Genomic DNA, 13,178 nt, shown 5'->3' on the forward strand with positions numbered 1-13,178 from the left:
AGTTTTAAAAGTTAGTAATTTTTTGAAAAGATGAAGGTTTTTTTTTTTCACTGAAGATTTGAAGTGTGTGCTTACTTGAAAAACCCCTTTTTTCTACAAAACAAAAAAAACCACACAAACCAAAATGAACACACAAAGTAATCCAATCCTTATGACTTAAATTTAGAGTTGGTCAGAAAATATATATTTTCCTCAATGTTTCTATTTTTCCGAGATCACACTAAGGCGCGGCGGAAAAGAGCATACGCAAGAGAAAAATCCTTTCTCTTTGCTTCTAATTTTCCCAAATCACACAGAGTCGCGGGGAGAAGAGCATACGTAGGAATGAAAGGTATAGATCTAGTAATAAAAAACAAAGTGATAAATAAACCGAAATAAACAAAGAGATCAATAATTAAAATTGCAAATAAATACTATATACCTCTAGATCTTAAAAATGACGTAGCTAGGGCTACCAAAAACCTTTTTGTGTGAAACAGTAGTGGTTCTTCACTCAAACAGATGCTCCTAACAAAATAGAGAAGTCCTCTCAGACATAAAGTAGTCAGAATAGTAGATCTAGGAAATGACAGTTGGATGTAGTTGTACAGGCTTCGAAATTGGATCACCAATGGATGCAACCCTTGAATAGCTCTAGTACCATGTAGGAATTGACCAGCTAAGTTCCTTAAACCAAAGGACACTGCTCACAAACAAATCACAGATTAGTACACCTGTATTCTTGACTTGGTTAAAACCCTAAAAAAGGAAAATAGTTCATGGCCTGAGCCAAAGCGGTCACTTCAGGAAATTTATTAATGTAAAAGAAATCAAATTTACATAAGCTTCTCTCATAAACAGTCGCCTGACAAATGATCCTCCATATTCTTTAAATAGAGATCATGGACCAATTGGGTGTTAAGCCATAGATCAAGTGTCGGTAATACTGAGGAGAGAATGAATTGTCATATCACTTCATGTCTAGAACATATCGTGACTGTCGAATTGTAAGTTACAAAAAGTACATACTAAAGAAACACAATTTACTTAACTATACACTAGACCAAGTTATACTAAACTATTTCCTATGTGTCAGGATATCCAAACAAAAAGAGAGACACAGATATATGTGGCTCACCCAATTTGGGCAACATCCATGGAGAAATTGTCAGTCCTTCCTTTATATTATCCATCAAAATGAAGAGATACAACCTACAGTAAATCCGCTATAATTTCCTCTTCACTCTCACACAATATCCTCTCTCTTTCTCGCTCAGAATACACATATACATATATATTCCCTCATATATGGAGAGGAGTTTCCTTCTAGGGAAAAAACATAAATTAAACATAACTTCTACCACCAGATCATTCGACTAATCATGGCTCAAATTGACTATGAAATTACAATATTTTACAAGGCAATTCTACATCTATTTTTAGCTTCACAAGTGTTTCCCCTGAACCCCTGCCAGGGGGGGCTCATAAAAAAATTTGTCCCCCCCCCTGGATCCCCCTGGTAGCGAAAAAATGGGTGGAGTATCCTCCCCATTATGAACTGGGGTCCACACACAACAATAGGAAGTCTCAACTACCTGACTACTACCAGATAGGACATTTCATTTTTTGTTGGAATCATCTTCAGGTTTATGCAAAATCCTTGAGAGGGATATTGATCTACTGCAAAAATAGTTCTAAAGGACTTGAAGGGAACCCACGACTTTGGACTCAAGTATACACAGGTGGGCAACTTTAGCTTGATGGATATTCTGATTCAGACTTCAATGGAGACAAAGAAACTAGGGTATCTACTTCAGGTTATGTTATGAGTCTTGGATCAGGAGTTGCCTCATGGAGATCATGCAAACAATCAGTTCCATCAAATTCCACAATAGAGGCTGAATATGTGGCAACAGCTGAGGCAACAAAGGAAATTATGTGGCTCAGCAAAATTCCGGAAGATTTGCAGGTGAAACAATTGAATTCAACTCCACTCATGATTGACAACACCTCTTCAATAAAGTTGTCCAAGAACCCAAAGTTCCATGATTGAACGAAGCACATCAATACAAAATACCATCTAATTCGACATCATGTTTAGGCCAAGACAATCCATCCGTGCCAATGTTCCACTAATGAGCAGATTGTAGACATCTTCACTAAAGTGCTTAGAAGAGAAAAGTTTGAAAGGTTCATAATGATGCTTGGACTCACAAACATTCCTTCACATTAAGGAGGGAAATGTTGACACCTAATCATTGATATTGGGTGAATATTTTTAAATAATGGATAATAGGAATATGAAGAGACAATGAGAGTTGAAGCCCAAGAGTCTCTCCCTTCTTATATATATCCATGAGAAATATTAATGAAGAAACACAATTTCATTTTAGGAGTTACCTCCTGGCTTGACAAGAATCACTAGGCCATGTGTTCTTTCTTTCAGAGATGACTTCCCTTAGTTTCAATTCCATCTAGCAATCCAACTCAACCAAAAACATGAGAACCCATCACACCATGGCTCTCCAGAAATGGCAAGGCAAGGCTGAAAATTAGTGTCACACTTGGCAAAACCCATCTCAATGACAACAAGAGAACCAAGAACACACATGCATGCTATAAATAGCAAGAAAATCATATATGCAAATGGATACCTACAAATAATCTTGATGTAGCTACTTTATCCTAATATTCCTTGATTGATCCTTGCTTTCCTTTGCCTTCTTTGTATTTCTTGATCTAATGCTAAAGTTCTCCAAGAAACTCTAAGTGTCCAAGAGTGAGAGAGAGAGAATAGAGAGAGAGCACCAAAACTGAACAGACAAAAAAGGTACCAACTGATCCACATAAACCTTTTTATTAATGAGGCCTCTATTTTCTTCAAATTTCCATTGTTTTCCTTCCTTTTACTCCTTGCATGCAACCAATGACCTTTCACCTTTGTTTTCTCCTAATTTCCATTATTTTCATAAATAAAATGCTAATTAATTCCTCATTCCTTTCCAAAGCCTTTACCATTTCCTTTTCCAATTTCCTTTAGCCATAATAAACCAAATGAACACCCACACTAGGATAACTTGCCCAATGTTCAGCTTGGAATAAGTGTCCCATAATCATGGTTATTATTTTTCCTTTATTAACTTTTATTTGTTGATGTTTTTGGAGGAAAAATGTGAAATGAACCTTAAAAAATACTCCAAAATTTCTGAAAAATTAGAGAGAGGCTCCTCACACCCCAACCAATGAAACCCATAAATTTTTTGAGTTAATTCCAGCTTACCCAAAATTCCCAAAATAGTGGGAAAATCCTAGTTAAACCAACAATTCACCCCACTATAAGAATGAGGATTTCAGGCCTGAATAATTCCTGAAAATTTCTAAACTTTTAACCACACACTCCTCTCATAAAACCCTAAAAAATCACAAGATGAATTTACTAGTCACTAAAACCCAAAAATCAACGTGTGGCCCCTCTCAGTCTACTAGTGAGCTACATAAATTGAACTGATGCAAGAATGCACAATTTCCCCAAAGGGAAACTCCTCCAAATCCCAATAAAATTAGTTCTTCAAACTATCGACCAAAATCAACTTCAATACCCAGAAAAAAATTATTGCTCAACCCATGCATAAAGAATAACTAGTAAACCCTAGTGCAACTCCAAAAAGAGAAATTGCAACCCACAAATAATGTTGATCTCTGCCCTGCAAATGCTCTACAAAATCACCGACATCAATAAGGAAAATCACTTGTAAAATAGTTGGAACTCCAACCCACACTAGTTGATTCCCCAATGAGAAACTCAAATTGCCTCTGCACCCAAGGAGTGGAAAAATGAGTGAATACTGTAATAAATCTCTCTGTAAATCCTAAATTGGACTCCCCAAATTACCTCATTAGGGAGACACTCAAAGTTCTCTAAAATAAGGGTGTAATTTTCACTTGGAAATTCCTTGTGCTAAACAACAGTGGTTGAATTGGCTAAGCAGCTCAAGCAAACTCTCCAATTCTAAAATGAAATGCCAAATAGAATGATCAAAATCAGGTTCTAGTCTTCCTTATATTGTTGCTTTCCCTTCCTCATACCATGGTTCGATTTCACTCCACTATGATTTGATACCATGGTTTGATTCTTCCCATGGTTCAATTTCCATTTTGGTAATCTCCATAAATTATCTTCACTTTAATTCTTCTTCCTTTCCTAAGTCCCAACCATTTCCTTTTCTCCAAATTAATTTGATATCTCCACATTTTATTTCTCTTAATTTTATTTATCTAAATATATATTAATCAACAAAATTGAAAAATTGGGAATTTCCCTTAGCAAAATTGCACAAAAATGTCATGTGAAAACCATGCACAAAACCATTGATAGGTTCAACCACCTAATATAGGGTCCAAAAAAAAAAAAATCCCCCGAGGCGCTATCACACCCCCACTGCGCCCGACACAACGAAGGGGAGACTGGTCATCCCCGCTAGCCCCCCGGCTTCATTACTGGGCCTAGTCATGGAAAGAATATAACACACACCCAACATTCTCCCACTTGTTATTTTATTTCCACATGGGGTGAAAGGAGAGCTTAGTGATTGGTCCATCCCAGTAATGCCCTTTGTTTCTCTACACGAAGAGAAATTTTCAGTGCTCACAGACTTTGTCAATGTATCTATAGTATTCTTCAAAGTGTCCACCTTTCATTAGGGGAATTTTGAGGTCTAAAATGGGACTCCTAAGAAAAATTTACAACCAAAATAAACTTTATAAGAACAAATAGGACTCAAGATGATGATGTCAACCATGGGGGGTGATTCATCATCTTTGGAGTGGAAAAGTGAAAAGTTTAAAAATTAATAAGGCAATAAAACTACTTTTTCAACTTCTATTTTCAACTTATCTCCCTACGGTTTACTCAAATTTCAAGCAGGAGTACTCATTGGATGCAAAATTTGATTCCTCATCCAAAGGGTACCCTTGTTTCATACTTTCGATGGATCAAGCTACATGAAAAATGAGAAATATATGAAAAACATGATTGCAATCACGTTTTTCATGTATTTATCATTTTTCATGTAGCAGGATTCATCAAAAGCATGCGACATGGATACTCCTTGAATGAGGAATCAAATTTTGCATCCAATGAGTATTGTTACTCGAAATTTGAGTAAACGCATAAGGAGATAAGTCGAAAATAAGAGTTAAAAAATAGTTTTTTCTTTTTTCCCTCTCAAATTTGATGATCTAATCTAATATTATTTTATTATTTCCACTATTAGTTTATATTTTCCTTAGGACGCACATTTTAGACCTCAAAATTTCCCTAATGACTAGCAACACCCTTTTTTCCTCAACCATATCCCTCACAAATGTTGGCATTATGATGTACGTGTTGTACTTGATGGCAACCCACCTGTAGCAGAACAACTCACTTGTATATGGTAACTAGATGAATCTACAGAAGAGATATCAGATGTGACAAAATGCATGACAAGAGTGTTTAAAAATGTGATCAAATATAGGGCATCTTCAAGGAATCAGTTCAGAAAGAAACTCACTCAGATGACAGATCATAGTACTACAGGTTAATAGCACAGAGTTACAGATCAGACTACAATGAATGAAGAAAGAGAGGTATACACAGGTTCACCATTGACCAATCCGCGTATACACGTGGGTTCACTATATACAAGTTGCATATATGTACACACACACTTTCACAAAAGGAAAAGTGCGTATACCTTGTAAAACTAAGTGTTTGGTCTGAAGTATTTGGTCCATGGTATTTTGATCCATGGTATTGGTCCAAGGTATCGGGTCCGAGGTATTGACCCCAGGTATTTGGTCCAAGATATTGGTCCTAAGTGATTTTGGTACATGGTATTGAGAAAGGCCTAAAACTATAAAAGGAGGATAAGATCATTAGGCCAAGTGTGCAAGTATTGAATATCTGATGTAGTGTGAGATCTAATATGCAGGTTATTGGCTTATGGTGCTATGCTTGATCTGAACCAAGGATGAGCCCTAGCGTTTGATGAAGGATAAGATCTAATGATGTATCAGGATCTTAAGTCTTGAATTGAATTATCTTTAAGTGGTTTGATCATGTATCTGAATAACTGGCACATGTTGTAGTCTATAAATATGATGATCTGGGTATGGCTGAAGTCTGGAATAGTTGTTATGTTTAAATCATCTTTTACAGATTTGTACGCAGGTTCACTATAGAAAAGAGGCGTATACGCGTTGGTTCTGCATATCAAAATAGCATATACATCATAAATTTGATTTGCAAATCTGTACACTAGTTCGCTTTGAGGAAAGCGTGTATGCATGCAAGTTCGACACATGGAAGTAGCGTATACCTTATAAAATATGTCTTAGTTGCTTCTGTTTGTTGTTGTAGTGTTCTGGGTTATCCCTTGGCTTCTGGTTATTGTATTCTGGTGACAGCATTCTGAATGAACAGATTGATGGAGTGATTGATTGATTCGGTTGTGGTTGGTTCAAAAGGAGATTGATTGATACAGATATAGTTGATGATTTAATGATTTTGTTGATGGATCTAGTCTGAAAATTTATGAAACGCAGTCCCTGGAAGAAAAGAAAAGGTTGTAGCCTTCTGTAGGCCGGCACCTACATACTAGTAAACATATCAGCTAGTACAAAAGCTAGGGGGTTGTAGGCTCCCTTCTAGTAGAAGCTAGAGAATAGGAGAAGGTTGTAGCCTTCTACAAATAGAAGCTTGCATACTGGTATAAGACTGCACCTGTACAAAATTTGTAAATAGAATATTCTTATTATTAAAAGAAGACAGAGACGATTGCAGCAGGTGGTTTTCACCCACATTGGGTTTCCACCTTATATCTTGGTGTTCATGTGTGTTTCTTATGTGTGATGCTTTATTCTGTTTTTTACTGCACTATCTAATGAATTCCTGATATACTGGTTAAAGTTCAATGCATGATAATTTGGGTAAATCAAAGATCTCTACATATATGCTGGTTGCATTAAGTATAGTTGTGTATACATGCTAGTTCACTAAGTTGAAGTCACATATACAAATCAGTTTTGAAAATTAAATTATTGATCTGATAATACTGATTCACCCCTCCTCTCAGTATTATTTCCAACAATTGGTATCAGAGAAAATCCTTCAGAAGAAGTTTGATCGCTTGAAGGAAGATCCATCATCATGAGTAATCAAGAAAGCGGGGGATCCATCATACCACCAATCTTTGATGGGAGCAACTTTGTTTATTGGAAGGTAAGAACCACAGCCTATCTTCAATCTCTTGGAACAGATGTCTGGGAAATCGTGGAAGGAGGATATACATTTCCATCAGCAATTCCTACAGATACAGCAGGTAAAAAGCAATATTAAACCAATGCCAAGGCTGTCAATACATTATTGGGAAGTCTGTCACAATCAGATTTTTTCAATGTTATGCAGCTCAAATCAGCCAAAGAAATATGGGACAAAATTGTTCTAAGCTACGAAGGAGACTCTCAGGTAAAACATGCTAAAATGCAAACTCTCAAAATTCAATATGAAACTCTCAAGATGCACAATGATGAAAGTATAGCTAGTCACTTATTATGTATAGATGAGATTGCTAATTGCATGAAGAATCTAGGTGGAGAGATAAAGGAAGTTACCTTAGTCGAAGAAGTTTTAAGATCCTTATCTGCTAAAGTTGAATCAAAATTATGTGCCATAGAAGAAAAGAAGGATCTACATACTATTACTATGACACAGCTTCATGGAATCTTAACTGCCTTTGAGATGAGAAAAGGAGGTCCATCAAATATGAGAGAAGCTGCATTTAAAGCTTCAACAAAAGGAAAAGAAGAACTCAATGAATCAGGACATATTTTAGAAGAAGAAGAGGAAGCAAAATTTGTCAAGAAGCTTCAACAGGGTTCCGGAAGATTTAGAGGTAAACTACCTTTCAAATGTTTTGCCTGAGGTAGAGTCGATCATTATGCTACCAAATGTCCTCATAAGGATAAATATGATAAAGGGAAGGAATCTTCAAAATGGAATAGAAAACAAAGTGTAAGTAAAATGAGCTACTATACTCATGAAGATAGCGATGGTTTATCAAATAGTGATGAAGATGAAAATAGTAATGACTATAGACGTCTGATGGCTTATGAAGATGATGATTTTTTGAATGCTTTAGATGAAGATGATCTTTATGAAGAAATCTCTAAACTCAAAATTTGTTTAGAAGAAAAGAATATGATTATAGATACCTTGACATACCAACTTGCTGAAAGAGAAAAACACAATGAAAAGCTAGAATGTGAAATTGTGGGTCTAAGAAAGGATCTTGAGAAAACAAAAGCTCTCAATCTTAGATTTGCTAAAGGATCAAAAACCTTAAATGAAATTATCAAAGTGCAGTGCTCTCCTCTGATAAAGACAGGTCTTGGATATACTGAAGAAACATCTCAATCATAGAAGTCGTCAACCTCCACTAAAATCTATCTTGATGCAGCAAAGAGCAGTGAACAACTTGACAATCGTCAGCAAAGGCATAAAGAAAATCACCAAGTGAATCGGGCTCAATTTACTTCATGGATGAATAGAAGCCACAATCAACCTTAGGCAAATCGTACTCAATTTGCTTCCAAGATAAATATCAATAGAAACTCCAATCAACAGGTCAGTAGATTCGATAATTGTAGGAACTTCTTTAATGGTCAATGTTTCTCATATCATAATTTTGGACACAAAGCTGCTCAATGTGTTTCTTACAAAGCTATCATGACTAGAGAAGCACGAAATCAAAGGAATGTGACAGGGATCAAGAAAAGTTCCTATAATAAATTTTTTCTTCTTCAAAATGAAATAGAATGCTCAATCTGTAACAACTTTAGCCATGAAGAATCTAAATGCAGGAGTAAATTTCGGCAAATAGCTCAAAAGGAGAAAACTCCATTAAATCCCAAAATACAGAGAAATAAAGAACCGCAAATAGAAATATCTGGTATAGCCTTGTATGCAGAAGGACAAGAAAACTAGTGGTACATCAACAATGGATGTTCAAAACACATGACAGATGACAAAGAAAAACTACACTCATATAATGCCTTAGAAAAGGAAAAGAGTGTCTCATTTGGAAATGACACTCCTACTGTCATAAAAGGTAAAGGCTCTATTTTCTTGAAAGAAAAAAGTTAAAGTTGGGAATGTTATGTATGTTGATGGTTTAAAGCATAATCTGTTGAGTGTGAGTCAAATGTGTGATCAAGGAAATGAAGTAGTGTTTCAATCAAATGAATGTGTTGTTTGTGAGCTTGATACAGGAGAAATTGTGATCAAAGGGACAAGAACTCCAAACAACCTATACATACTCAAGGGAGGACAACAACAGTGCTATCTAAGAAAAAATGATGAAATATGGCTATGGCACAGAAGATTGGGACACCTAAGCTTTTCTCAAATAAGAAAAGCATGCAAATTCTAGGTTGTTCATGATCTTCCAGATATCAACATTCCTGAAAATAATATATGCAAATCATGTCAATTCGGAAAGCAAACCAGATCTCACTTCATCAAAAAGGAAGGGTCAGCTAGTAAGCCTCTTGAACTTGTTCATACTGATTTATGTGGACCATCAAGGAAAAAGTCACCTCGTGGAGAAGAATACTTTATATTGTTCATTGATAATTTTTCCAGAATGTGTTGGATAGGTCTTCTAAAGCATAAAGATGAAGCATTTGAAAAGTTCAAAACCTTCAAAGCTTTGGTTGAAAATGAATCAGATCACAAAATCAAATTTCTTAGATCTGATCGAGGAGGGGAATTTACCTCAGATGAATTCTTTGACTTTTGTGAACAACATGGAATAAAAAGGCAGTTCTCCACCACAAGGATTCCTCAACAAAATGGAGTGGTAGAAAGGATGAACAGAACTGTTCAACAAATGGCTCGTGCTATGCTAGATGAATCTAGAACTCCTACAACCTTCTGGGGTGAAGCTGCATTCGCCACCATCACTATTCTCAACCAAGCAAATGTTTGGGTAAACAACACTCAAATTCCACATGAACTTTGGTATGGTAAGACTCCTACTGTAAAATACTTCAAAGTTTTTGGAAGCAAATGTTACATCAAAAGGACTGATGAAAAACTTGGTAAGTTTGAACCCAGGGCAGATGAAAGTATTCTTCTTGGCTACTCTTCTCGAAGTAAAGGATATAAATGTTACAATAAAATACTTGGGAAAATTATTGAAAGTATTGATGTTGTGATTGATGAAGCATGCAAAAATCCAAAACAGATAAAAACCGAAGATTATGACAATGAAGAAGATGAGGATCATTTTCCCACATCAAATCACACTGATTCTGAAGTAAGAAACCAATGAAGCACTAGAAGAAAAGACTTCATCCAGGTATGTTCAAAAAAATCATCCAAAAACTCAAATTTTAGGGGGAAAAGGGGCAGGTGTGCAAACTAGAAGAACCATTACTGAAGCTTCAAGCTATCTAGCATTACTATCTTCCACTGAACCTCAAAATGTAAATAAATCATGAAAATATGAATGATGGGTCAAGGCCATGAATGAAGAACTTGAGCAAATTAAAAAGAATGATACTTGGGAATTAGTTCCTAGACCTCATGATAAGAATATCATAGGAACTAAATGGATATTCAAAAACAAGCTGAAGGAAAATGGAGAAGTTATTAGAAACAAGGCTAGACTTGTTTGTAAAGGATATGCTCAACAAGAAGGTATAGATTTTGAAGAAACTTTTGCACCTGTTGCTAGACTTGAAGCCATCAGAATGTTTCTTTCGCTTTCTAGTTTTCAGAAATTCAAAGTATACCAAATGGATGTAAAATTTGCCTTTCTTAATGGAGACTTAGAAGAAGAAGTCTATATTAAACAACCAGAAGGATTCATTCTTGGAAATGATGCAAAACTTGTATGCAAACTCAAAAAATCTCTCTATGGTCTAAAACAGGCTTCAAGGGCATGGTATTACCGTCCTGACAAATATCTCCACCAATAGGGCTTTTCAAAGGGGTCAGCAGATAGCTATCTATATACAAAGATGGACACTAGTAAATTGCTAATAATTATTGTGTATGTTAATGATATCATTTTTGGTAGCATTGAAGAATTCATGAGTCAGAATTTTGCTTTAGTAATGCAGCAAGAATTTGAAATGTCCTTGCTTGGTGAGCTTACCTATTTTCTTGGTCTACAAGTTCAACAAAATAAAGATGGTATTTTTCTCTCACAAACCAAATATGTCAAATAGATCCTGAAAAAGTATGGCATGGAAGATTCTAAACCAGTATGTACCCCAATGGTAATAGGATGCAATCTTAGCTCAAATGATGAATCAGTAGCAGTACATCAACCAACTTACAGATCCATGATTGGCAGACTACTTTATCTAATCGGTACCCAACCGAACATCATGCATGAAGTGGGAATATTTGGAAGATTCCAAGCAAATCCAAAGGAATCACACCTTCAGGTAGTCAAAAGGATCTTCAAATATCTTCAAGGAACACGGAACTTTGGTTTATGGTATCCTAGAGATACAGATCTTACACTTCACGCATATACAGATGCAGATTGGGCAGGAAGTGTTGATGACAGAAAAAGCACTAGTGGTGGTGCATTCTATATGGGTTTTAGGTTGGTGTCTTGGTCTAGAAAGAAACAAAGTTCAATTGCATTATCTACAGCTGAAGAAGAATATGTGACTATTTCATCTTGTTGCACACAATTACTTTGGATGATGCAAACCTTGCAAGATATTCAGATCACATGTATTCCACCCATCTCCATTCTCTGTGATAATACAAGTGCCATTAGTATTTCAAAGAATCCAATCATGCACTTCAAGACCAAGCACATACCCATGAAATATCATTTCCTATGCGAACAAGTGCTTGAACAAAAGGTTAAATTGGAGTATGTTCCCTCCAAAGAACAGGTTGCTGATATATTCACTAAACCACTACCCAGAGAGACATTTGAATATCTCAGGCAAAAGCTGGGAATAGTTTTTGCATCATCCTGATGTTAAATCCTATTTTTCAAAGAAAGGTGGTTACATGCAAGTTTCATGAAGTATAGTCGCATACATACACGAGTTTCTGTGGACACAGTCACGTATATGTTGGTTTGAAGAAAAACAGTGGGCCAAACTCAGGAAAAAGGGGGTCTGCTATGGTTCTATTTATTATCTACTATGTTTGATGATATATTGGTCCTCATAGTGTTTTTTATCACTTGATGTATATCTGATTGATGATGATGCTTTGATATCTCTTACTGACATATGTAATGATCAAATCTGACAATGAACAGGTGGAACAGGTTCAGGGGAAGAACATGGTTGATGATATTTTGGGAACTAATGATGGACATATACAGGTTGTTGGTCTGGATGCTGCTGATGATAGTTGTTGATGATTATCATGGTCTTGTTTAAGACATTTGGTCTCTGTTATATATGAAATGTATATATTTTAATGTCATGGTCATGAAAAGACCTAATTTGTAACCCCACTATGCATGGGATGGATGATGTAATGTTTCTTGTTTTTGACATGTACAAACAATTGATATATCCCCACTTGGTTGGGTGGATGAGTCAAATTTGGTATATCCCCACTTGTTTGGGAGATGCATGCATGTATGAGTCATTGGTGATAGGAAGGTCATTTTTGATGTATGTATAGAGTCCTGTTCTTCTTTTAGAACATCTTTTTTTGCAAACTTTGCTTCTGCTCAGGGGGAGCATGGACTCGATCATGGGAGCTCAATCAGCACACTTCAGCATATCAGAGAATTCAGCATGCACTTAGGGGGAGCATGACCCTTTGCCCTTGATGTCAAAGGGGGAGAGTGACTTGGTGTGGTTGTTGCCATCAAGTCCAAAGGGGGAGATTTTTGGCATTATGATGTATGTGTTGTACTTGATGGTAACCCACTTATAGCAGAACAACTCACTTGTATATGGTAACTAGATGAATCTACAGGAGAGATATTAGATGTGACAGAATGCATGACAGGAATGTTTACAAATGTGATGAAATGCAAGGCAGCTTCAAGGAATCAGTTCAGAAAGCAACTCACTCAGATGATAGATCATAGTACTATAGGTTAACAGCACAGAGTTATAGATCAGACTACACAAAATGAAGAAAGAGAGGTATACGCAGGTTC

Source organism: Pinus tabuliformis, chromosome 3_1 (genome assembly GCF_031772625.1).
Source record: "Pinus tabuliformis cultivar Carrire ecotype Pingquan chromosome 3_1, CPIR1, whole genome shotgun sequence".
NCBI lineage: Eukaryota > Viridiplantae > Streptophyta > Pinopsida > Pinales > Pinaceae > Pinus > Pinus tabuliformis.